This window comes from Python bivittatus, unplaced genomic scaffold (genome assembly GCF_059951505.1).
Source record: "Python bivittatus isolate LINGU-HERP-01145 unplaced genomic scaffold, Pbiv_v1 ctg000330_np1212, whole genome shotgun sequence".
NCBI lineage: Eukaryota > Metazoa > Chordata > Lepidosauria > Squamata > Pythonidae > Python > Python bivittatus.
The window spans coordinates 3,443,955-3,471,684 of NW_028277058.1; the positions used below are offsets into that span (position 1 = coordinate 3,443,955).

Below are 27,730 nucleotides of genomic sequence, written 5' to 3' on the forward strand. Positions count from 1 at the left end.
TCCTACAGAAAGTATATCACTATCTTTCTCAACTTTAACCTCCACAGATCCAAAAAGCAAACTTGCAGTAAAAGAAAGAAAGAAAGAAAGAAAGAAAGAAAGAAAGAAAGAAAGAAAGAAAGAAAGAAAGAAAGAAAGGAAAAAGGAAAAAGGAAAAAGGAAAAAGGAAAAGACAAAAGACAAAAGACAAAAGACAAAAGACAAAAGACAAAAAAAAAGAAAGAAAAAAAAGAAAGAAAGAAAGAAAGAAAGAAAGAAAGAAAGAAAGAAAGAAAGAAAGAAAGAAAGAAAGAAAAAAGAAATATAACAACAACAAAAAAGGAGCAAGCTGGCAGAAATAATTCAAAAAGTATTGAAAAACACCAAGCAATATCTGGAAGAGGAAAGTTTTAATCTGGCATCAAACAGACCATATACCAAGTTTCAGGACATCTTTTTTATGGATGGTATTCCATGAATTCCAGAAGGCCCAACAGAAAAGACCCTCTCTCTTAGAGACAAATACTTACTTCTTCAGGTGAAAGCACCTATAGGAGAACCTGGTGAGGTCATGATCTTTAAGATCTAGGTAGGTAGATATGAGAAGAAAATGTTTCTCCAACTAATAACTCCCCAATCTGTTTAATGCTTCGCAGATTAAAGGAGTACATTAAATTAGGCCTGGACTAGCAGTCACAATGAACACACTATCAAACCCTGATTAATAGATTTATTTTAGGCTAAGTGGAGTTAGGACTTCCTTGATCAAATCACCCAATAATGCCACACACTTGTCGAGGATAGCCAGAAGCTCTCATCTTACGATGGGTATGTATGTCAGGATCTAATTTTTCTGATAAGCCCCTACCACCAGAAAGTCCAAGTACTTTATTTCTGTCACTGACCTCCCAAACCAGAAAATGATTTGATGTTTTCCCCCCTTCTCAAATTTGCTCTTACCTCTGTCATTTTTGCATTTGGTTCAGTTTTAGTTTAATATAGATGCCACCCAACAGTGCATTTTAGAATTTTCCCCTTCTTATTAACTGAGCATCACCACAGTTTTGCAAATCTATCATAGCATTTAATCTTTTGTTGTTTTAAAGGTATGTTTCTAGGAGGAAGAAGACAGGAAGAGCAAGAGGGTAGCCTGAGAAATAATTGACTCATAAAAAATACAAGCACAAATAATTGAATGTCAGACTTTGACAAATTCTCATTCTGCAAGTCCCCAAATATCAAATGTGTTTGTTTCCCCCTCTTGTTTGACTTTGGTAGTTAGAGCCACAAACATGAGACTCATTAGGTTATTCACCATTCTGCTCTCCTACTTTGTGCTTGACAACTTTGGAAAACAATTTAATAAAGAAGCAATTTTGCTAATCAACTATTTCTCTCAGACTCATCAGCTCTAATTAGAAAGTTACTGTCAAGATATAAAAATAAATCCTTACCTTGACCTTTATGTAATTGAAATATAAATAACTTTTTAAAGCTGGATTGTATTTCAGCAGATTCCTTTGGCATTTTGCTGAGACCTGACTGTGAAACACTGCTTCCTCTGCCTTCTGTGTCCTAATGCACAAAGGTTAGAATCTTTTTTTTTTTTTTTAAATGAATCCTTATTCAAGTTCACCATGGAGATGATTCATATTAAGAAACAAGTTACTATGATTTCCAGAACACAGATATGAGTGTGTGGAATCCAACAGAATACCTGAATAACAGAATCTCAGTGTTCTTTGTGGTCCTTCAAAAGTTCCTAGTCATGGGACTTTTTAAAAATACATGTTGGCAGTTCTAATCCTAGGATTTATTAATCTTGTCCAGTATTGCAAGGATAACCAGTATTGACTTACAACATGTTGCTTAGCATGTATTTATTTGTGTGTGTGTGTGTGTGTGTGTACATACACATATATATTTCACACAATTTGGAATCTCAAAATTAATATCAAAGTTTCATTTGGGCAAAAGTTCTAACTAATCATTGCTCAGGCATTCTAACAGAAAACCATGTGTATGACAGTTATGGTTCTTGGATATACTATTAAGGTTAATGAAAGATAAAGGAATGAACATACAATGAATTCATCTGTGTCAGAAGAAAAATAACTATTCCAGCATCCTGCTTCTGCCAATGACAAACCAGGTCTTTTTATAATCATTAGCAGAGATACATTGTCCTGAATCTAAAGTATTGTGGCCAAAAGCCTATGAAAGCCAGCCATGATTTGGCTGATATCTGAAATGGTATGATCTGATTCAAGTTTGCAGGTTAAGATTTGAAAGAAAATTGATTCAGTTCAAATAGTTTCAAGACTGAAGATCTGATCTAAACAATTGGCTATAATGGAGAAGCATCAAAACCTCCTCCTCCTCCTCCTCCTCCTCCTCCTCCTCCTCCTCCTCCTCCTCCTCCTCCTCCTCCTCCCTTATCCTCTTTGAATGGGATGAAAATAATAGAGCTATTTTTTCTTTAAGGGACATTAATCCTGCCAATTCAGCTAGATAGCTTCAAGAGTTTCCCCACAATATATTTTTCCAAAATATTATCCTGTACCTTTTAAAAGATTAAAATACAAAGAGGTAGAAAGGACAGCATAGCAACTTCCAAATTGTCCAGCAAAGAACTTATAGAGAAGTTGTGCTGAACCAATGAAGACATTGTCAAACTATAACTTAAAAATACAAACTGTTTGAAAAGTAAGCTGTTAGTTTTCTACTTGCTTTTCTGGACTGCTTGCTGGCATGACACTGAAAAATGCCTACTGACTTGTCCTTGGGAAGTGTAGATTTGCTGACTGGTTACTGAATTTGTGTGGTGCCATTAGGGTCAGCATGGCTAGCTGGAAAATTTGTCTCCTTCTGGAAAGGACACACTTAACCCTGGTTTCAGCAAGGACATATTAGCAAAGCTTGGCATCTACAGGGCAGTGCTTGGTTATGTTAAGATTGTCGCTTAGCAGAGGCAGAAGAAGCAGATTGACACAGTGAGATGCAATGCAACAGAGATATACAGGCCACAGAGAATAAGGTTGGGACAAGGAAGATGGCATTCGTAGTCTTGCCATCTCCTTTTCCTAAACACCAGTGAAAGGTGGAGTCTACATGAGGGTGATGGGGAAGGTCATTCACTGGTTCAGAGGCAGATATTAGTATGTGGATTATATTCAATTATTGTAGAGAGTAACAAAGATAACCTTGATGAAGATATGCAGGAACTGTTATCTAGGCAAAACAGCCTGAAGCTAAGTACAGAACAGCAATATAACATTTGGATACCTCCAAATCAGGGATGCCTCCCTGATTCACTGAAGATACAGCACAATCAAACTTGCAAGATTTTCTTACTTTAGTCAATAAAAGGAGTTTTAGTCTTCCTGTGGAGCTGATTTCCTAGTTTGATCCATCTAGTAGGGCTAACAGTTATATATCTTGACCTGGCCAGCCAAGTGATGTTGTCAAGGTCTTCTCTTAGTGCCCGAGGCACTAAGTCTGGATGGGGAAGAACAGGTTCAGGCTCAACCGTAGCAAGACTGAGTGGTGGTAGATGCTTGGACCACCCAGTGCATGGTCTTTCCATCCTTGGTCCTGAATGGGGGAACATTTTTCCATTCAGAACTAGTGTGCAAGCTGACAGTCTTACTGGAATTTCAGCTTCTGCTTGAGGTGCACAGAGTAGCTGTGGCCAGGAAGACCTTTGCACAAATCCAATTTGTGTGGCAGTTCCACCCATTCCTGGGCCAAGAGGCTCTCCTTACATTCACATCTTGCTTAGCTTGTGAGGGACTATTGCAATGTGTTCCAAATGGGTCTGCCTATGAAAATTACCAAAAAACCTTGCCAAGAAAACTGCAGGGACTTGTCCAAGTGATCTCTGAGAATCGGTAATGATTGAACGGATAAAAAAAAAAATGAAAACTACACAAAAGCAGCAACTGGTCCAGAATGTACCAGCGTGAGCTATGTGGATCTGGTTGTTTTTTTGCTATACATTGTACACTTTTGTTCCATATGTACTTGATTCTTTTTTCCGCTTATCTGATTGTTCTTACTTTTAAAATTGTAAGCTGCCCACAGTAGTTTGGAATTGGGCAGCCTTTAAATGTAGCAAAATAAAATAAGTATATTTTATACATACACACACACACACACACACACACTATTCTAATAGCCACTAAGAGTGTGTATCTGAGTGCAGAGGGACATAAATGCAATTGATGATGATGATAATAATTCTCCTCCAGAAATAGGATTCAAACATATTCTGATGCACATGTTAAAGGATAAGAACATAAGAACATAAGCCATGCTCTGCTGAATTAAACTCCTGGCCCCCTAGTCCAACAGTCTGTTCTCACAGTGGCCAGCCAATTGGACAAGGAAGCCCACTAGTCTACCAACACAGGGGTTTCAGAAATAGTCATACTGCCAACTAGGCTAATAGCCATCAGTTTTCATGACTTCCATGAATTGGTCCAACTCTTTTTTGAAGCCAGCCAAGCTGGTAGCCAGTACCACATCTCATAGTAGCCAATTCCAAAGTTTAAATATGTAAAGAATCCTTAAGAATGACATGGTAACTTGGCAAATGTATCACATATACTAGTTCTTCAAAATAAGTAATTTATAAAGACAGAACAAGAGAGGGGGAACACATGAGCTATTGGGCAGAAGAGGGATGGTCTGGCAATACCCAGCTCTAAACTGCATGTTAGCAATTGTCTCAGTGTTTGTCTTTTCCCTAGAGCTCTCTTTGTGGAATGTAACATTTCAGGCAGCCTTCTGTGCAGTTAAGAACTGATACACCAAACATAAATATGAAAAAGGAACTTACTGTAGAAACATTAGTTTTGCCTAGGGGTCTCTCTTTCTATGGGGCAGTAAAATAAACTATATCTCTGGGTGGAAGACTCTAAAGCAGGTCTCTGTTGGGTTTTAATCTTAGGTTCATGGCTGAGAATTGTGATTGAGATATAGGCAGCTACATAAACTGAGATGATGATGATGATGATGATGATGATGATGATGATGATGGTCAGAATTTATGGAATTCTGGCTCAACCTTAGACGTGGCCAGTAACGTGGGGCTTTACAGAAGGACCACTGAATTGAATTTTTGGGTAGGCATGAGGAACAAACGTTTAATAAAAAGGGCTACTGCGGAAATATGTGAGATTTTCATGATGACTTCAGTAGTTTTCAGAAGTTTGTCTTCCTTGGGCCACCTTGCCCAGGATTATTGATAAGTCCATCTTTCTGATGTTGACCTTGGGATGCATTTGTCAATGCCTATAGTACTTAGCCATCTATACAGATTAACCAGTGTTTCCCTTACATTAAAGAACAATTTAGTGTATCATTTAGAATCTGATTAAGTAAGGGACTCTTGAAACCAAAGAAGCCTCCATTATTCCTGGAACATCACTTTTCTACTACTTAACAACTGCTTGCTTCTCTGGAAGGAATTGATAAAACCTTTGATGAATTAGAATGCTTTCATCACTAGCAGGTTAGTTAATATTGATTGCTTTTATCAGATTTTAATTGTTTCTTTTCTGTTTTTTCTTTTTCTTTTTTAGTATTGTTAGCTTCCTTGAGTGCCCTCTGGACAGAAATACAGGCTAATAATCATAACAATACATTTGCTACAAACCCAGAAAACAATTCTCTCTGGAACTCATTTGATTCAAAGAGGCCAAACGTGTGCAGTGCTCTTATGGTAGATTAAATTTCAAATCTAATTTTATATGTTTTAGAGTGATTAAAGAAATATATTTATATATCCGTACAGTTATTTTGTATATGTGCTTGTGCTGTCAAAGCTTTGGCTGAAAGGAAGCACATGCTAATAATATTTATTTTTATGGACTCTTAGAGAACCAAAATGGAGTTTGTAATACAGTACATTTAACCCAAGGCCTCAGAAATTAGACAAAGCAGAAAAATTCTGTTCATGATTTCTTTTTCCTTCTCAGACTATGCAGCTAATTTAAAAGTATCTCTGTGAAACATATAGGCATAATCTGCTGTAATCCTGGAGTTGCTTGGCTACATGATCAAGAAGAACAGCAGTACATAACCCCACCCCCACCCCCTGGAAAATGAGGTTGGAGGCTAAAATCAAGACAACTCAGAGAGAAATTAGTCAATTGGTAGAACTACAAAAGAGTGTGGAGATTAAGGATAAGACTCAGCTACTGAAAAAATACATGGGCCTGACTCTATCTGAAGCCCTAGAGATTGCTAAACAAAGGCTCACAGCACTGGGTGCCAGGCTAAGGAGATACACTAGAGAGGCAGAGGCCAAGAAGATAAATACCCTGTTCTCCAAAGACCTATCCAAGGTGTACTCCCAAATACAGTGCAAAAAACACAGTAATAGCATGTACCGAGTTATTGTATGCAAACTCAGCCAAGGGCAAAAGAGTTGCCCAGTCATCCTGCTGATGACTGATATAGCAGCGGAGGTATTGTTCCAGGACAGCGTGGACCCTCTGTTTGTCCATTCGTTTGGGGGTGGTGTGAAGATGACAGATGTATTGCAGTCCCCAAGAGGGTGTGTAACGCCTTCCAGAAGTGGGAAGAGAACTGAGTCCCTCGATCGGTTATGACCTGTTCTGGGAGACTGTGGAGTCTAAATACATGTTGCAGATACAGCTGGCCCGTCTTTTGAGCAGTAGGAAGTCTGATGCAAGGGGTGAAATGACTCATTTTACCAAACAGGTCTACCACCACCAAGATACTGGTGTATGGGCCAGATTTAGGTAGATCGGCGATGAAGTCCATTGACACTGTGTACCAGGGATGTGGAGGTGTTGGCAGAGGCTGTAATAAACCTCCTGGTTTGCCTGGCTGGTTTTTGGCTCTGTGGCAGACGTCGCAGGTGCTTACATACCGGGCCACATCGGCTTAGATTCGGGGCCACCAAAATTCTCATGTGAGTAAATGCAGGGTCTTGTATCATCCAAAATGCCCTGCAGGGTGGGCATCATGGCACAAGTGTAGGAGTTCTCCCCTCAGGGGACGAGCAGGAACACACAGTCACCCTCGATAGGTCAAGAGACCCTCATGCACATCATAGTCTGATGGAGCCATCATAGGGGACTGTTATAAGTGGTGCAGTTCGCTGTGGATCCAAGGATCACATGACTATTGTTCCCGGAGTTGATCACGGAATGCTGGATGATTGGTGTCTGCAGCAAACACCTCAGGTGCCAGTACTGTGGCTGTAGGTACTGTGCATTCTGGCTTTCGGGACAAGGCATCGGCTTGTTTGTTCTGAGTGCTGGGGATGTATTGGATCCGGAAATCAAAATGGTTAAAGAACAGAGACCACCATATTACTCTTTGGTTGAGACATCGTGCTGTTTGTAAGTGTTCTACGTTCCTGTGGTCTGTTCAAACTATAACTGGATGTCTTGCTCCTTCGAGATAGTGCCTCCAGACTTCAAAAGCTGTCTTAATAGCCAAAAGCTCCCACTCCCAGATGGTGTAGTTTTGCTCAGCGGGGGTCAATTGGCGAGAGTAATATGAGCAGGGACGTAATGGAGCAGTGGGGGTGACTTGCTAAGACAGGATAACCCTGATGGCATAGCTGGAGGCATCTGCTTCCACTACAAAAGGAAGTTGAGGGTTAGGATGCTGTTTGCTGTTTCTGTGGCAAACAAGGTTTTTAGTCTTTGGAATGCTTGTTGAGCCTCTGGAGACCAATGGAAAGGCTCTTGGGGTCTGCAACAGCCGAATTAATGGAATGTTCAAAGCAGCATACCCTGCAATGAATTGACGATAGTAGTTTGCGAACCCGAGGAACCACTGGAGATCCTTTCGGCTACGTGGTGCTTGCCACTGGAGCACGGTTTCCACTTAGGCAGGGTCCATGGCGATGCCCTCTGATGTAATGAGATGCCCTAAGAAATCAATGGACCTGGCATGAAATTCACATTTTTCTAGCTTGACATACAAACAGTGGTCATGTAGCTGTTGCAGAATAGTGTGCACATATTCAGCATGATGTGCTGGGTCTTGGGAATAAATCAGGATGTCATCGAGATAGATGACTACAAACCGGTCCAAGAGGTCACGGAATACGTCATTGATGAGCCTCTGGAACACTGCTGGAGCATTGCATAGCCCGAATGACATTACTAAGTATTCAAACTGCCCATACTGGGTACCAAAGGCCATTTTCCACTCTTCTCCTTCTTTGATACAGATTAAGTTGTAGGCCTCACGCAGATCCAGCTTAGTGAACATCTGTGCTTTGTGCACCTGGTCTAGTAATTCAGGGATCAAAGGCAGAGGGTACTGGTCTCAAATGGTGATTTTGTTCAAGGCCCTGTAATCATTACAGAGTTGCAACTCACCACTTTTCTTTTTCATGAAGAGCACCGGGGTAGAGGCTGGGGACATGGAAGGTCGGATGAAGCCATGCTTCAAGTTTTTTTCCAAGAAGTCACATAGAGCTTCCTGTTCTGGCTCTGACAATGAGTACAGCTGGCCCACGGGCAGGGGTGTGTCTGGCTTCAGGGTAATGCCGCAGTCATAGGGTCTATAGGGTGGAAGCCAATCTGCCCCTTTCTCCTTGAGACGTCCTGGTAGTCCTGATATTCCAGAGGGAGTTCAGATGTCACCTCAGAGCTTGTAGCAACCAGGACCATCTTGGAGACTTGGTGGGGGCAGGGTTCTCGGAATTTCAGCTCCTGTTGGGACCAATTAATTAGCTGGTTATGTCTTTCCAACCAGTCCATACCCAACACCAATGGAAAGCGGGGTATCTGGGTGATGTCCAGGTATATGTGTTCCTTTTTTTTTTTTAATAATATTTTATTGAAATTTTAAAGTTAGAAAGTTAAAAGTTAGAAATGAAAAAGAAAATTGAAAATACAAATTATAAAGAAAAGGAAAAGAAAAAGTGAGATAAAGTAAAAGAAGAAGAAAAAAGATATGAAAAATAGATAACTTCCAATCTATCTCTGTTCTTAGCAATAGTAAGACTATCATAAGTGCTAGTTTTTAATACATTAAATAGGAGTAATTCTTTGTCAAAACATATCCCATTACATTTATAATCTAATCGTCATATCCCCATGTAAGCTTCACCTCACCTGCATTTTGCAAATAGTCCATCAATGGTTTCCATTCTTTAAGGTAACAGTTATTTGAGTTTTCTTTTAATAAGCAAGTCAGTTTATCATTTTCTGCCATTTCCATCAGTTTTAACAACCATTCTTGTATTGTTGGTAGTGTCTGGGTTTTCCAAAATTGTGCATAAAGAGGTCTTGCTGCAGTAATCATGTATTGAGTAATTCTAACGTTCCTGATGGCGGTATATACACATGGTCATAAGCATTGTCTCCTTTATGACGGGACCAGACCATAGGAGTCGTCCATCAATGGCCTCAACTGGAATTTGCACCTTCTTGTGGAGGAGCAGAATCTGGTGTTGGGCAGTAAAACCAGCATCCATGTAGGACCGGGACACCCCTGAGTCCACTAGGGCATGTGCCAGGAGCCATTGCCCCTTACGAAGCTGCACCTTGACTGGCACTAGCAGGTGTTATGGTCTGCTACTGGTAGACCTATTGGAGACTGTGGCACGCCCCAGGTAGCTAGGCCTGCACTGACCTGGGGCTTGAAGTTTGCCAGAATTTTCCGCTTTTCAGGACAGGTACTAGCATAATGACCTGGTCTACCACAGCAGGGTAGGCATGGCGACATCCTTCGTTTTCCTCCTTGGAAAGTCGAAAACCTGCAGCCCCCATCTGCATGGGTTTTGGAATGTCAGGGTTAGGGTCTTCATAGACCCAGCTGCATGGAGGAACAAGAAGCCAGGTGTGCCCTGGCCCTTGAACATGAGCTCGCAGTCGGGCCCGGCGTCGGGCCCCTAAGTGGCCGTCTATCCACAGACAGAGTTGGATGGTCTCTTCCAATGTTGTAGGGTGCTCCACCCTAGCTACTTCATCCAGGATATCTTCAGAAAGTCCTTCCAGGTACTGGTCCCTCATGGCATCCTTGTTCCAATCCAGATCTTGTGCAAGAAGCCAGAACTCTGAGGTGTAGTCTGCTACAGACCCCTTGCCTTGCTGTAGCTGCCTGATCTGGAGATTGGCCTGGGCTAGTGTTTGATTCTCTGCAAAGGCAGCTCTGAACTGAGCCAGAAACACTGTGTAGTTATTCAGCAAAGGAGAATCAACCACCAGGAAGGGGATGGCCCACTTGGCAGCTGTCTTTCAACAGGCTTAAAATGAAACAGACCTTGGTCTGGTCATTAGGAAAGTCTCTTTCTCTCACCTTCATATAGAGTGTGCATTGTCCCAGGAATGCAGGAAAATCCTCTGGGTTGCCCCCATATTTGTTTGGAGGACTAACAGGGCACCTTCTAGGTACTGAGGCAGCTGGTGGAGCCACTGCTACTTGTTGTTGTAACTGAGCAACAGTAGTTGATAGTTGCTGTACCTGTGCTATTAGTACCTGGTTCTGAGCAGTTAATTCTGCTAAAGCTGCAGCAGCAAGGTCAGCCATTCTTCAGAGATAAGCAGGGAGTTTTGCCTTTCTCTGTGTGTATGAAGGTAGATGCAATCTGTGCTGACTTGGCCAGGGATCAGATTACAGCAGCTGCAAGGCCAGAAGCTGCTGTGATTTGACGTCCAAAGAGCATAGTCCAAATATAAGCCATGGGTCAGGAATGCAGAGGTCAGAAAGTCGGAGTCCAGTCTAAGGGTTAAGAAGCCAAGGAGTCAGGTTCAGAGTGTCAGCAGTTCAGCTCAGGAATGCACGAGTTTGCATCCATAACCGGCTCTCTGTCTTCCTCATGTTTGTCTTCAGCTGGCAGACTGTCAGATGCATCCTGGAAAGACTCAGAGTCCTGTGTCAGATGTCTGTGTGCCATAAGCCTAGCACTACATCACCTTTCCTTTAACTCAGCCCTCAGCCGATGCCTGCATCTTCCCACAGGTGATTCTGGAGAGCTGAGGGCTTGAGTAAATTCAGCTGGATGCTGGCTGAGAGCTGGGGATGAGCTGCAAGGCTGAAGTGCTTCTGTTGCCACTTCTTCCTCAGCCTCCTGAGACTCCAACAGGGACAGCTCATCTGCTGACTTCTCACTGGAGTCCTGAGGAAGGGACTGACCCAGGACAGTATCACCAAAGGATGAGACAGGTCCTGAAGAGCCAGCTCAGTGGGAAGAACAAGATCCATAATACATACACCCTGCCAGTCACCAGATACCGTGCCAGTATAATGAGCTGGCCAAAGGAGGACATGGAGGCTGTCAGTGTGAAGACCTGGAAGCTATTCACAATGTACAGAGGTTTCCAACACCTAGAGACTGTATACTAGCCAGGTGGGGTCTGGTAAGTGTCAAAGCCACTGTCCTGGACAAAACACAGAGCATCCAATAAGATGGCACCCAAAGATGAGCTGCTGAAGCAGCAGAGACATGGGAAGAAGTTCAAGCAGAGGAAGTACCATGGCCAGACAAGCCCCTGTATGGGATGTACTATCAACAGATAGCTGAGGTGGCTGACATTAGGAAATCCTACCAGTGGCTGGAAAGGGCTGGACTAAGACAGCACTGAGGCACTGATCATAGCAGCATAAGAACAGGCACTAAGCACCAGATCCATAGAAGCAGGGGTCTAGCACACTAGACAAGACCCAAGGTGCAAACTGTGCAGAGAGGCCTTAGAGACAGTCCAACAGATAGTGGCAGGGTGTAAGATGCAGGCAGGAACAGCATACCCTGAACTGCCCAACCAAGTAGCTGGCATTGTATTTAGGAACATCTACACAGTGTATGGGCTAGACCTTTCCAAGTTCAGATGGGAGATTCCAAAGAAGAGAAGATCCCTGTGGAGAATAACAGGGCTAAAATCCTGTGGGACTTCCAGATCCAGATGGACAGGCAGGTACTGGCCAATCAACCAGACATTGTAGTAGACAAGGACCAGAAGACAGTGGTAGTGATAGATGATACCAAGTGACAGCAACATTGTCAGGTTCAGCCTGGCTCAGCGCACGCCATTCAAGCTAGCTGCCACTCCACCTAGATAAGTTCAAACGCCCCTGGTCAGCTTCCTTGCCTCAGGCGCAGGCGAGTGAAAGAGGAAGCACTAACTGCAAGTAAACTGCTGACAGGTAGTGGCAATCGGCCCACGGCAGGATTTAATTTAATTACCGTATAGTAAGTGGGACTTCCCCCAGCCACCGCAAGCAAGCAGCCGACAATAGGAACAAAGAGCCCTGCAGTTTAAGCTGCGCTCAACCTCCTATCAAGCGCAATCGTGAGTCAGCCTCATGGGACCTGCCACGCAAGGAAGACAGCTGAACACAAAGGACCCTGGCTGAACCTGCCATCGGACTGAGGCGGGGAGAACTGGGGGCGAGAGGCAGGCAGGGGCGGTCTACAGGCGGGACTTGCAAAGTGCGGGAATGGGGAACCTATAAAATGCTATGTAATCTGTGCCAAGCCAACCCTGGCTTTGTTTGCATTACCTGCATTACACCTGAGTAAATTACCTTCGTAGGAGCCTGCGTCTCACAGAGTCTTTATTTGGCGATAAATGGGGCAACTCTTACAAACATCAGGAAAGAAAGAGTATGAGAAGCTGAAGAAGTACCAGGGCCTGAAGGAGGAACTAGAGAGGATATGGAAAGTATGGCCAAAGTGGTCCCAGTGGTGGTAGGAGCACTTGGGGCTGTGACTTCTAAGCTGAAAGAATGGCTCCAACAGACCCCAGGAACAACATCAGAGTGCAGTGCTAGGAACAGCTCAGAAACTGTGCAGAACCCTCAAACTCCCAGGCCTCTGATAGAGGACCCAAGAATGAGGAAGACACATACCACCCATAGGAGTGAGAGGGGATGGATGGATGGATGGATGGATGGATGGATGGATGGATGGATAGATAGATTCAACTAGTTAATGTGATTTGTCAGATGAATTTCTCATTATAGTAGTTTCCATTTTCACATGCCATGAGTGGTATATTTTTCCATATACCTACACAAGTATGTTTTTAGAAATTACCATGTTTTGCTTGAGAAAAGTGGTGTACCTATCCAAGTTGGAGAAAACAATTCACCCAGACTCCTATTAGATTTTTCTAGCCTTCTCCATGAGAAGCACTATATAAAAATCATGTGTCATAGAGATACCAGAATAACTCAATGGAGATATTCATAGTCAAGTGGCAAATGAAATCTGTTTCCACATAAAACTCTAGTTGTCACTCAGAAGGTAACAAAAGAGTTTTAAATATATTTCATAAGAAATAATCAAAGTCTCTGAATTAGGCTGAGGGACTTCTCAGTGGGGAGTGCTATGGGAGCTATGTTGCCTGAGTTAAAGATCAATTTTCACTTTGCAATAGTGAATATTCAAAAGGATTCTTTTTATGCCATGCAAAGAATCGTGCTTTTATCTTAGTTCTGAAATATTGTGATGCATGTTTCTAAATATGAAATTAGAATTATTATTTTGGGAAACTAAACCTCAAATAGCCAGGGTTCTAGAAGAACATGCACACACACACACACACACACACACATCCCATGCCTAAATTTCTATTAGGATAATTAATGTTAATGAAAATTAGCTAATTAACTCAACTATTTTGGAAGGCCAATTTTTTTTAGCAGTAAAATGGCTGCTCTTCTTACTGAGATCAACTTTTCTAACTCTTTCTGAATATTCTTTCTTTAACAGTCTATTGGCTCCTTTACTGAATTTTAGGAGGCCGCTGTTGTGAATGGCCAGGTACCATTCACAATACTGCAGCTTCCCTGTCAGTTTAAATGCCAGATAGCATCTGAGTTTCAATGCACATTTTCTCTTAGACATGGACTATATTACATACTGTATGCCCAGGAGATTTCCTCTTAGACAGAAGAAAATGGAATATGTTCCTGTACCTGTGCTGAGAAGACAAGTGGAATGTACTATCTCCCCAACAGCTCTCATGATCTCCAAGAACAGGGACCAAGAAGTCCAGGGAGAAAGAAATAGAGTGTCAGATTCAGCCGGCACGGCGCTGCTCAGCCACGCCTAGTCAATTTCACCGCCCAGGCGCTAGCCGAGGAAAAGAAGAAGTGAAAAACGCGAACTGATTACAGCCAGGTGGCGACACTTAACTCAAAAGCAGATACTTTGTATCAGCGCCGGCTGCCCTCCAGCGCTGCAGACAAAGAAGCAATCAGCGCGTGATTGAGAACTCCTGGCTTTACGCGCAACAGGAAAACCCAACAAAGACAACAACCGCACAACCCATAGACGGCAATCAAGAACACAAAAGACTAAATCTGCCATTTGGGTGAGGGGGGATTTCTGCAGGTACTCTGTAACCAAGCAATGGGGAAAAGTGCGGGAACGGGGAAACTTGTAAAGTTTGAAAAATTGTAAGATGTGCCAAGCCAACCCTGGCTTTGTCTGTACTTACTTACATTACGCTTGAGTAAACTTCTTTGCTGAACAAACGTGTCACAAGAGTTTATCTGAGACGAATGGGGTAAACCTTACACAGAGAATATTTATTTGGGATTCAAATTACTTTTCAGGAGCAGACAACTGTTCTAGCTGGACATTGTATTAAAAATTATTTTGTTGGTGTGTGTTAGAAGCCTTGTTCTCTCTTAATCTTATTTCTTTCCCCAAGTCAGGAATTTCAGACTTAGTTCAACATTTCTTTTTCCATATTAATTTGTTGGGAGCTAATATGTAATTTGAAATCCATCTCTTTCCGAAGATAATTATTTATAGTGGACCACTGACATATTGTACTCTGCTAAGAGCACCACGTGTATTTTTGTAAATCAAGCTTCATGCAGCAAAGCTTTATTTTTTTTAAAATAAAATTTTATTTTGGTTATCTCTCACAAGATTGTTACATCTCCCGAAGTGGGAAGTAATTTATAAAGACAAAAAGAGACAGGGGAATTCTGCAGCTAATCTTTGAAAAAGCAGACTTCAGCATTTTAATATAAAGTTAACTCTTTATTTTTCCTTGCTAAAAGCTAAAAAGTTAACAATTAAAACATGTAGCAATTGGATCTCAAACTTTGATGAACAGATCTCATTCATTGGATTCTTAGATCCCTCAGATATAGGGTCTTATCTGTGCCTTAATTTTCTGTGATTCCATCTTGTGAATACAAAACCCAGTGGGAGTATTCTTCAACCTCCAATGCTTGAATGTGAATGCAGGGTAGTCAGATTCCCTTTGATGGATAATGTTGTTAATTCTATTCTTTTCCTTTTTGCCAGAGCATAATATAAACTTACATCAGCTGAGAGGTTATTGTATAATTTTACAATCTTTCTCCTCTCATAAAATTCTATGAAGATGTTCACCTGCACATATTACAAACATAATGCCTTTTGTACTTGATTGCTTTGGTCCATCTCTGATTCATGCCTGATTGTGGAAGGAAGCAGATTAAATGTGTCCACTGGGTCCAAACCAGAAATCTGGTTGATGAGAAAAGAAATACTGATCTCTGATATCACAATAAATCATGCTCTCTGTTTCTCTGATATGATTATAAGAACTTGATCAGAAATTTAAAAACAACAATGACAACCTCTACAGACAATTCTACTCATTTAGACTGATGACTGGATCCTTCTGGATAGAAAACTACATGAAAGGTTTTCTACTGAACCTCAGCATAGATAATAGGTTCTACCTGAGATCTTGCACTTCTACTCTTGGTTTCAGTTCTAACCCCTGGCTTGCTGGTCTTGACTACTCTTAAGTTTCAATTCCTGACTTGTTCTCTAGTGATTGAAAATCTAATTGCTCCAACCTTTGAAATACTTAGATCAATACATAAATCTGCTCAGTTTTACTTTCTGTTGTAGGGTAGATTTACATTTGGATATATTTATGCTTGGAATGTAAATGAAAGTAAAGTTAAAAAAAAAAATCAGCTTCCACTAAAAGCTGTGACAAAGTCCTTCTATACCCCTAAACACCCTACACACCACATGCACACTTCAATAAAAGTTGCAAGCTACTGCTTTCACAGTTACAATTCTGAACATTCCTTTTTCATTTCACATAAATCATCAGTTGTGTTTCCTAAAAACAAAGCAAAGCAAAACATAAAAACCAGACTTGAGAATGTAAATGAGGCAGAACAACAAAAGGTATTTAGGGAAATGTGATGGTTTTTCTTTCAAATACATTAAACAGTGCATTAAAATGCTCATCTTTACCACAATTCATTACTAAATAGAATTATGAAATCAGAGCATTTTAATTATAAAAATAAACACCTGTGCTATCTTTGTCACTAACCTGCAAAGAATTTGTATTTATGGTGGTATCATCATCATCATCACCATCATCATCATCTAATAGTTCTATTATTGCTCATTTGTATGACATTTTATTGGGAAGAAAGGCTAGAAAGAACATGCTACTAATGATAGCCAATATCAATGTAGGGATTGATAAATCCTCATAAAATAATTAATAATCAATCACCTTTATTCCCTTATGATTTTATCTCATATGTATGCCATAAGAATATAACATAATTTCAGATACTTTTAAATCCAGTTGCTTTTTGCTAATAACTCAGATAGCTCACTTATTATTACTAGAGATTGCAATAGCTGCAATTGCATCGACGGAAAATAATATGTACAAGGAAATCATCACCTGAACCCCCTTTCAGCTATGGTTCTTCCTCTTTTGCATTTGACTAACCTATCACAGCTGTTTTTTCTTTTGGTAGTTTTGTTCTGTTTCGGCATGGGAGCATCTGCGGATTAAGACCAGGTTATTTACAGTAAATGTTTCTTTCAGAGGGCATTATAATTAGCTATTGAATCAATCTCCACTACATTCAGAAAGCCAACAAAATCCTACCATTCAATAAATCCCAATAGGCTACATGAATGAAAAGCAGGCATAGAAGTAATGGTTGGGGAGTATCTGTGGCAAATACGTATGTCTCTGGTGGGCTGTTTCCCTCCTGCCCCAATATTTAGGAATACTTGAAAGGAAAAAGTAATTAAGGAGCACTGAATCACTGCTCTCTAATAAAGACTTAGCGCTATTCACCAGTTTGTAAAAAATCCTTTTGGCACTATCAGGAGATTTGGTTTTCTTGTAAAACAACACCTCTCTCTATCAAGTGAATAATTTGCTCCCACTTCTATTTTTAAACATTTCTCTACATTTTTCTGTTGTTTTTTAAACATGCTTTACAAGTTTGAAATTGATTGGTTGGTCTTTTTTTTTTTTTTTTTAATGCACTACCAAAGCTGGGTCCACAGCAATTATTGTTGTAAACAGGCAGAGTGTAAATGTTCTACATTATTTGCATCCATGGTTACAGAACAGTACAAACGTCCCTGTTTCTGTTTAGCCAAAAACCTCTATCTTGGCCTGGTCTACATTTTCCAGCTGGATGGAAAGAACTGCAGGTAAGAGTCACTAATTAGAGCCTTGTCTGGTTTAATTAATCTGTAATGATTGTGTGAAACAAATGAAAGAATACATTTCATCCATGAATTTCATTTGCAACGTCGATCAATTGGCTAATCTTTATCACCTAACCAAATGACAGTAAATTAAATGTGGGCTCCTTTTCACTTCAAAGACTAACTAATTGAAGTCCCCACCCTAAGTGAATATAATTGCATGTAAATTAAAGCTACGCTGAATTTTCATGAATAATTCTTTCATGAAAAAAAGGGATTCCCTCACTTCATTTTCCCTAATTGGATTAAATTTGCACAGAAGATTTTGATGAGGAAAAGCAGCCCACCATATGTCAGAGAAAAGGGTGTTTAATTTTTTTAGAAAATATGGAGAAAAGAGGAAAAAGGGCTGCCCCCCCTTGCTTTGAGGGATTTCTTTTGAGGAAGAAACCAAAATTTGAGGAAAATTGAAATATATGTGCAATATATATATTTAAAATAACATTTACAGATATAACTAAAGGGATGTTACTGCCTGTATGTACCCCTTTGAAAGACAGGAGTGGATTCACCAGCCTCTTGATTGCAAGACCAAGAATAGAAGCAAGTCCACGAACAACAGACTTCCTTATTTTGTAAAAATGTGATTGCCCTCTAGAGAAAAAAGTACATTATTTTGTTAGCATTTAAGATTTGTGCTGGATAACTCAGTTTTCCCCAATGTGGACATCCTCCCTCCCCAAAGTTTGAGGCACTAAATTATAATTTCCCAGCTAATGTAAGAATTCTGGGAACTGGAATCCACAGATTTAGAAAATGCCTATCAGACTTTTTAAGAACTGACTAAAATCAAGAGCAATTCTTTTCCAATCAAGATTCTCACAGAGTTCTCTTTAGCAAGATTTATTAAGATGAAAGAAATGGGGTTGCAAGAATTGTAATAACTAAACTATTTTCAATTTATAACCAAATATCTCCATGGAGGCTTTCTGCTCTTCTTTTTAACAGTCTTCCTAAGTTACAGCAAGGAAGTGGGTCCTTGATAGTGGGGAAATTTACAGCTAACTATTTGCATAATCTCTAGAATCTTTATCAGTCTGCTAACCAACTCTTGCAATGTCCAGGTTAGAGAAGTTGGGTCTAACTGCACAGGAATCACAATGATCTGATCTTCTAAATACTCTTACATAAATGTGTTCATGCTTCATACTTTTTTAGAAATCATTTAGGCAGTAAAGGCTGTGCAGATATTAATGGACACTTTCCTCATCCAACAACTAACTTAATATAACCTTTAAATACACACACACACACACAATTGTTTACTATTGTTGATGAAAAAAATAAATAAAATAGAAAAGTATTTAGGGTTGGATATACTTATTTATCCCCTCCCCCCAAAACACACCCACACCCACAGAGCTCTAGAACTCCAGGCCTCTTCTAAATATACTGAGCTGATTTTTCAGAATAAAAAAGCTGGATGTCCTTGGGCAAAAAATTTAAGGAGGCTTTGGGATTATTGCCTATGTCTACAGGAGCCAACTCTTTCATGAGTGATTCCAAGAACAGAAAGAAGATCATTCTGGTATACATATGCAGCATCCCATAAAGCAGTACAATTAATAATATACTTTGTCAAAGAACAAGCAACCAGAGCAGTGCTGTTCAAGTTCATACTAAAGTGTGTGTCAATCTCTACCACAACAGGGCCAAAGCTCTGGACCACGCACCTAGAATGAATCACAGAGTAACAGAGTGTGTATGTTGGAAGGGCTTTTGGACCAGATGATATCCTCCTGAGGATGTTCTTCTTTAAGTTAAAGTAAGCACTACCTATTTTCACAATGGAAAACTGTTAAATTATTAGGAAATAAAGGAATAGTCAGAGTGTCAGGTAAAGCTGGGACTTTCTTTAAAACTTGAACTCTTGACAAGTTTTCATCAAGATGTATTTGAAGGGGCCATTTGTCTGACTTTTATTTTCTTTCTTTCTTTCTTTCTTTCTTTCTTTCTTTCTTTCTTTCTTTCTTTCTTTCTTTCTTTCTTTCTTTCATCAAATTTGTCACCACCCATCACGTGAAACGACTCTATATTTTAGTAAAAGGTCAATTTTGGCATAGATTATGAAGTAAATCACTTTCATAATGAAAACCTTTGTTTTTAAATTCAAGAGACCAAGGCCTTACAATAAATTGCTATTCTTCTATGCAAGCCATTAAAATCAATTGAAGTTACCTGTGAATTGTTGGCTTGATGGATTGTATCTATTGTCACAAAAGACAGGACTCCCTGAATCAAGAATTCAGAAATTCAGAATTTCTGAGGTAATGCTCAGCACTGGCTTTTTGTAAGTCTACCAGATCTGGCCTGCAAAAATCTAGACAACTGATAGATGGCAGCAAAGAGATACACACAACTCTAAATCATTGCTGCCATCTTAGTGGGCATCCAAATTATTGCATCCATTTCTAGGAGTCATTTTTATTCCTACCAACTGTAATAGAACATTTATTTGTGAATGTCTGTGAATATGCTGAACCCATAGTTCTCTTATTTATTTTTCAAGCACAAAAATATGGGATATAGTGATAAATATATGCAGGCTGATTTCAGAGAAAGATCAACTGCTTAGTAAATGTTTCTATTAAAAGCAATGTATAGATCTCAAGTACCCCACTGTTTTGCAGTTTGTACAGTTCAGATTTCCCATAAGTGCAATTCCCAGAACTGTTGAAATATAGATTCAGCAGAATGATCTTTGATGTGATTTTCATTCTCTGTCCCTATAGCACTGCAGGGCATTCAGAGACTGAATAATACAATCAGAAAGCAATTACCTGTGTTACAATACTATACAATATTTAGTCAGTAGTGGCACTGTATTTAATTATGCTTGCCCATAAGTAAGCCAAGGCTCAGATAAAGTTCTGCTGAACAACAAAACAAGATATCCAGATGTTTGTAGACTTTCACTCTCATAATCTTTGATTTTTCTCAGGGGGAGAGGTAATTGTAATGGTATTTGGGAATGACCTTGAGAAACAGAAGGAAGAGCTGCAGATTGGAAAAACTGGCATGTAAAAGATATCTCAGCCCAGAGAATGGGGGTGGGGGGATGGTATGGGAAATGTTTCAGAAGGGATTCTTCCTAGTTTTCTGGAGGGTAAAAGGAAAGTAGGGGAAGAATACTTTCAGTCTTGTAAGATTCTGTTAATGTAACCTTGCAATAAAGATAATGCTAGTACTCCTGGTTGTACTTCTTGTCTGGCCAACTCACATGGCTGACAGTAGTCCAAGAAATTTAGAAAGTGCCTGGTTAGGAAGAACCATTCTAGTTTTTGTTTGTGAATCAAGGCATGTATTATTCTATTTGGTTCATATCTTCAGACATTTTTGTTGTTGTTGTACTGATTAATTATGGCTCTTTTTTCTGTATATGTTTCCTTAATTCATGATGTCCCTTTTCTCTCTTTCCTCATCAGTTACAGCCAGTCTTTGTCTAATTACTTTCTGGCCTATCTTCCTCCAGTTTTAAGTTTATGATTTTATTTTGCACAAAATTGGGATGTAAGCTCCTTAGGAAAATATATACATTTTTATGTATTTGGCAGAGTTTTTAGATGCTTTCAATGATTTATTTTTTAATGTTATTTATGATTACTGAAATAGAAGAATGATACAACAGACCTTTATATGAAGCTTTAGCACAAGTTCTGCTGTATTTTATAAAAATTCCAAGCTTTCTGATCAGCATCTACAGTACATTTATGGAAAATGTCTTAATGTGCACCTCTAAACTTGACTGATCTCACAGGCATTTGGACTTGGAACATTCATTAGCTCTGATACTTGATTCGTTGACTGATGTTGGTTTGGCAAATTGGAAGTGTTTGTCTTGACTCTGGACCTTGGTTATAAAGATCACAGTCCAATAGTTCTATTTCAGTTTGCTTTTTAACTTTTTGTACACCACACAGAGTTGGGTGGAATTAACCAATCAATCAGTCAGTCAGTCAGTCAGTCACCAGTTACCTATTGTCAGTGATTTAATTTGTATGATGTTCCTTTAAGAAACATTAAGCATGCATTCCTACACACAAGTAAACCTCATGGAATTTAATGGATTACTCCAGGACAGGTCTTGAAAGACATCCTGACATAATGATTAAAAGAAGTATTTTTGGCACTCTTTTGGTTTTGACTTAGACATTGCAAATCTGATTGATAGACCACCAAATAAAAAATCTTAAAAAGAAAAGAAAGACAAGCAAAGAAGTTTGATGATGATGATGATGAACAAGAAACCATGTGACAAAGGAAGCTTCAGGATAATAGAGGTAGGCTACTTGATAATTTCTCACAGAGACAACAGTTCAGCCAAAAAAAGTTTATGTCCTATTATTTAACTGGAAAATGCTTTGCATGACAAATGGCATATAAATATTTTAAATGGATTAATAAACTTGAAATCTTAGTACAAGAATGGGAAAATCTTACGTATACGCAAGCTGTAACTGGAGCAGAGCAATTGGAATGTACACATTTTTAAGAGAAAAGGAAAGGCTTAAGAACAAGAGTGAGGTGGTGGCATTACATGTCACTACTGAAAAAAATGTTACACTGAAACACCCCAATAGCATCTGGACAGAGGCATCCATGGGGAGAGGAACCAAGGGAGGCAAGTGATGAGAGTAGCGCTGTGCTACTGGGAGGTGCTTATGTTGTTGTATAATATTGCATGCCTGTACAAAAGGGGTGGAGTTTGCATTGTGTCATCACAGCACTTTATTTTATTTTATTTTATTTATTAAATTTTTCAACCGCCCATCCCCCCCCCAATGGGGGAACTCTGGGTGATTCACAACAAACATTAAAAACATAAAATATATAAATACATAAAACCTTAATTAAAAACATTACTAAAAAGGAGAGAGTCCAAGAGGATGAAAAAATCTGAGACTGAAGGCAGAAGGCCTCTATGGGGCTAGCCATCCCCATGCTTGAGGTATTCCCTCCCCAGGCCAGGTGGCAGAACCAGGTCTTCAAAGCCTTACAGAAGGCCAGGAGTGTGGGGGCCAAATGCACCTCTGGGGCAGATGTGCCTCTGGATCTCAGTAAAAAAGGACAGAAGAAGAAAAAATGATACTATTATGGTAATGTACTACAGTTCCTTAAGCCAACTGAAAGATATAAAATATTATTTCCTGAATCAGATGGCTAAACATTCACAGAGGAAAGGTAAAATAAAAAAGAGGGGCTTCAACTATTCTGACATCTAGTAGAAATACAACCCAATTCAAAATGGGTTATCTAATAAATTATGGATTTGATTCACTGAGAACTTTTTCTCTAGAATATGATGAAGGAACAGGGGTTCATAGCATGGATGTAAAACTGACAAGCAAGGAAAAACTGATAAAATGGAAATGAAAGAAACCTTGAGAGAAAGTTGTTGTTGTTGTTGTTGTTATTATTATTATTATTATTATTATTATTTTGGATTCAGTGAGTGATGTGAAAGAAAATTAAACCTAGATCTTAGACTTTAGAATAGATGGTTTTCAATTGGGTAAGTTTGGCTACCATTTTAATAGAGAAACTGTCCTGAGATTGAGAAGTTGGCTCCCTCGAGATACTCTGAGGGAGATCTCCCCAACTCTTTTCCCATTACTTTAGACAAATCTACTGACAAGTATTCAACCAGAAGGGTGGAGGGTCTGTGTTCACTCCCTCTTCCAGGGGAATCCAAGAAGAAAACTGTCAAACTTCTAATTATAAACAACAGCTTTACAACTTGCATTAGAGAAACAGCAACCATTTGAATATATAAATAACATCATAGACATACAAAAATAATTTTAAATGACACTGAACTATAGGACTCTTTGGGAATCTGGCAGGGAGGGCTTACTCAGAAAGTAGCCATCCTTCCTTTTTCACGCAAATATATACACATCAGATAGAACAGTCTCCGTAAAGGTGGAGTACATTTCAAAGGCACAGCACATACATAAACAAACCAACATTCCCCTCTCCCTTGCAAAATGCCCAAACCAACTATTAGGCCATATAGCAGTTTTTCTTACTCTCCTCTGCTTGGTTCTGAGATGAGTCTCCTCCATCCTGCATCCTGGTTCCTCTAATTCAGCCTTTACCTCCTCCTGGCTCCAAGTCTTGATCTTCCTCCAGCAAATTCACTGGGCAATGTCCTTGTTGCAAAAGCTTGTCAGCCTCTTTCTCTCCATTAGCTGAGCCTTACCAATCAATATTCCTGATTCCTTTGTGCCCACCAAGTTGCTTCTCTTCCCTGCTAGCTGTAAAGAGTGAAATTCTGGGCAGAGTGTTGCAGTGAGAAAAACCTGTGTGTTCTTCCTTTTACCTTACAAGCCTGTCCTGCCTGCCTGCCTGCCTGACTGCCAAGAGAAGACTGCCTCAATTTTGGTTTTTATCCCTTATCTCTTTAGAATGTCTGTTTTAGACTATCTCACTGATTTTTCCTAACCATATTGTAACTCCAAGCTAAACTTCATCTGTGCTCCTCCTTGTTTACCCCAGGCATCTTTCTTGCATGCAGCACCAGGACATATGTATTTATTTATTAGATTAATGTCCTGTCTTTCAGAAGCTCAAGGCAGAATATGCAGCACCTCTTCTTTCTATTTTTCTCTACAACCCTTTCTAATTCCTGAATTTCATTTTCTGCTTCTTTGCTCCTTGGGACAACCTGCTCCCTTGCCCAGAGGTTCCCAATTCTAATTCCCTTCAATGACTCAAAGCTGTCTAAACTTTGTCTACAGCAGCAACAGCTCAATTCTTCTTCATCTCTATCCATTATTTGCTGTTCCTGGAAGTTCTTATTCTCTTTGATCCTAACAACCTCTAGTTATAGACCTTTAGAACTGGGAGCAGCTGAAGCTTATGTGAGATGTTCATAATAACAAGAAATGTTTTTTGGAATAAGAAGAACAAACAGGGAGTAAGCCTATTGATTGGGAAAAATGGAAAGTGTTAGCTGGGGATGGAAAGAAGGTAGAGTTACTCAGGTCCTATTTTGCCCCAAATTTCTTGTGCCAGTAACATTCTTCTTTGTATTGGATAATATTTACCCAGTTAAGCATTATATAAAATATCAATCTGTTGTTAAAACATTAGGGCATATCTGTTATAGTAAACTAACAAATAAAAGAAAACAACAGCAGATGGATGCCAGTGAACACTTGCCAAATAGTAACTCATTTGTAATAATTTGGTGAGGTCCATTGGGGGGGGGTACTGTCTCATTGACCATTATCATTCACCATCCATGTTCTCAGTCACAGTTATTTGATAAAGTTGTTCTAGCAACTTGGCACTTAATGAAGTGGTCAGAAGATACTATTTGATAAATGACTATTTGGACAAATTCCATATAAAGTGGTCACTGATCTATAACTCAAGAGATGAAGCAACCTTAATGATAAATCATTTAATAGACCAATCTCTTCATGAAACATAAATATTTAGCACAACCTAGGGACATTATTTGTCTATGGGGAGGGCTTTAAAGATCTTTCTAAATTACATGGCCTCCACACTTACTTCAAAATAGTTTTCTTCTTAAATTTGGAGTACATAGTTCAACATCTTCATATCTTTCACCTTCAAGATTGTATTATTTTGTTCCATTTTTTTTCCTGAAAGGTATATAGAGATTTTCATTATTTATTCTTAAAATATTTGTCCATATTAGCCAAAGTTCAGAGCTAGACATTCAATTACATACTTAACTACATTAATAACATACAACATATCATTAATACATTCATTATATCATTATTGTATGCCACCATATTTAGTCTGTTCATGTGTGTTATGCTCTTAAGGTTCACATGTATGGATGCATTTATTTTTTCTGAAATAAATAATATCCTGAAATTTGGAATAAAATTTCTCTGAGACAGAAGTCATTAAAATAAAGTCATTAAAATAAAGCACATAGAAATGTTCTGAAGCATTTTGGGCACTTCTAGCAGCTGATGTGAAGAGCTGGAAGAGTCTTCTCCATTCTTAGATTCATTGAACAAGGCCTTGAAGAGAAGTAATGAAACTGTTTTGCCTTTTGAAATCGGGGCAGGAGGGATTAATTGTTTCAAAAAGAACTTCAAAGGGATGGTTCAAATTGAAGGGAAGCAACACTTCAAAGCGTTGCACAGACCTGGTAATTATGTAGGTTAGTTTCCTAATATGTCAGCCAGCCTTACTTGTCCACAGTGGAAAACAAAACAAAAGGAAAACTTGAGATGATCATTAACCTCCCTACCATCCCCATCCTTAACACATGTGTTTAACATCTACGTGAAACCACTGGGGGAGGTCATCCTCTGGTTTGGGGTCCAGTATCATCAGTATAAAATGGCAAGTGTCATTATTCCCAATTTAGCCCTTACAGACTTTGATCTCCATCTGCAGTCTCAAGTAATCTGTATCTGGTGTCTCACCTGTATAGCCCGTGAGAACATCTCCACTATCATGTCTTATAAAATAATCCTTACTTGTCATGAATTTCTGTGACAGTTGAATCCCATGTATCCCCACGTCTTGACTTTTAGTCATGGTATGATTTCCTGAAAACCTTGACTGTTTATCTGAACTTTACAACAGTTTTTGTCTCACTCATTATCTCAAAACTCCTTGTAGTATTCAAGGTGATGAACACAGTAATCCTGTCTCCAAGTTTATTCCCACCACAATAATTCTATAAAGTGAATTGGACTAAAATAGTCACAGGTCTAAACTCATCCAATGAGCTTCCATATCTAAAAGTGAATTTGACTTGGCTTCAGTGTTGACATTACTATTTCAGCTAGAGAGGATTATAAATCACATGAAACCATCCATGTTGTTGCCTCAATAACTTCACCATGAAAGAGGACTATTAGGGCAGGAGACATTATTTCAAGTCTTTGAGAATTTTACAAGAAGGTGGATGCAGTCTGTGGCTTCTTCAGTCAGGATATACCCTTCACTTCCAACTTCAAGAATTTAAGACTCTTTTTTCATATTCCTTAAATTCCTTAAAAGCTTTGTTGAGAGCAAACCTAACATCGTTGGCTCAACTTGCCTATAATTCAGCACATAATGGCTGGAGATTGGAACAGAATCCTTTGCTCAATTGTCCTTAACAGCCACATACTAAGGAGAGAAGCTTCTTCACTTCAGGGTAAGAAACAACTTAGATATTATTACTGTTACATCAGCAGCAGCTTTTTAGCTGAAATGAGACATTCTGTTTTTAAAGTTGTGCTTGAATGTTAATGTTCAGATGTTTGTGTTTAAAATATGTGGTAAAATGGCTCTCTTTTGTTCTTTGTATTATAACAGTCACCCATGCAGTGTATAAGTTGACATCTCAGCAAAGAACATTTTTCCTTGAAATAAATTATTTTCCTAAGGAGAAGTAGCAGATCTTGTTACTTAGCTTAAAACAGCTGCTCCATTAAATATTACAAACAAAAGATATTATTCCTTGAAGAAATGCTGATAGAGTCATTTCTCTTCCCATCCCATTTTTAAGTCTTTGATGTTCCTAAATGAACTTATAAAGAAAAGTGAAGTTTGAAATAGGGCTCATAATTCATTTTGCCAGCTGATGAAAAATGTTCTTAAAAATGGAAAGAAACAGAAGTAAATGATTACTTTTTTGATGGATGGACTGCATTATGTTGTTCAGATACAGTGGTGGTATTAGATAAATCTAACTGTAATAGCATTTCTCTTGGATAATTCGATTATAAATGTCATGATTAGAATTACTTGTACAACCAAGGGTAACAGCATATCTATTAACACTTTGCATACCAGGAAGGTAGCAATTGGCAATTCTGCAACTTCACACCCTAGATTGAGTTGAGTTTCTTTGATAAAGAATAGGGTGAAGAGAGCATGTGATAGGGGAAGTCATAAAAATACATGAAAAAGGGATATAATTTGCTGGACATGACCACTTTAGACTGCAGGAAGGAGATTTAATATTTGAAAGTTCTCCCAGGTAAAGAGCAAAATAAAAATGTGTCCATTCATAAGTAAGAGAACAGAGGCAAGCCAAACCTTGAATGTTCTTTGGGACTAATAGTTCAATGTTGTACACCTACAGGTTTTGAACATAACACTCAAATATTTGATTTCCTGCTTGCATTAGATTGTGCATTTCTTTACTAGTGATGTAGAGAGAATAAATGTTCATTTAAAATGATTCCAATCCCAATTTTTAAAGCAATGGCAATATACAGGGAACAAACTCAGGGGAAACCAGAGGGCAGATTTTCTAACACAATC

General features: G+C 39.2%; 2 long non-coding RNA genes across 3 annotated transcripts in view; one reads left to right on the forward strand and one right to left on the reverse strand.

The window, feature by feature from the left end:
- Positions 1 to 1,550, reverse strand: part of LOC148215880 (uncharacterized) — a 51,746-nt gene extending 50,196 nt beyond the window's left edge. The window contains exon 1 of one of the 2 annotated variants that reach the window (XR_015796343.1): positions 1,434 to 1,550. This is a non-coding gene — a long non-coding RNA (uncharacterized LOC148215880). The remainder of the gene's footprint in view (positions 1 to 1,433) is intronic. The other variant, XR_015796344.1, reaches the window with a different exon arrangement.
- LOC148215881 (uncharacterized) lies at positions 231 to 26,632 on the forward strand. The gene is made up of 6 exons (XR_015796345.1): positions 231 to 807; positions 1,494 to 1,567; positions 17,359 to 17,416; positions 19,124 to 19,238; positions 21,623 to 21,753; positions 26,477 to 26,632. It is a non-coding gene; the product is annotated as an uncharacterized LOC148215881 (long non-coding RNA).
- The last annotated feature ends 1,098 nt before the right edge of the window (positions 26,633 to 27,730 follow it).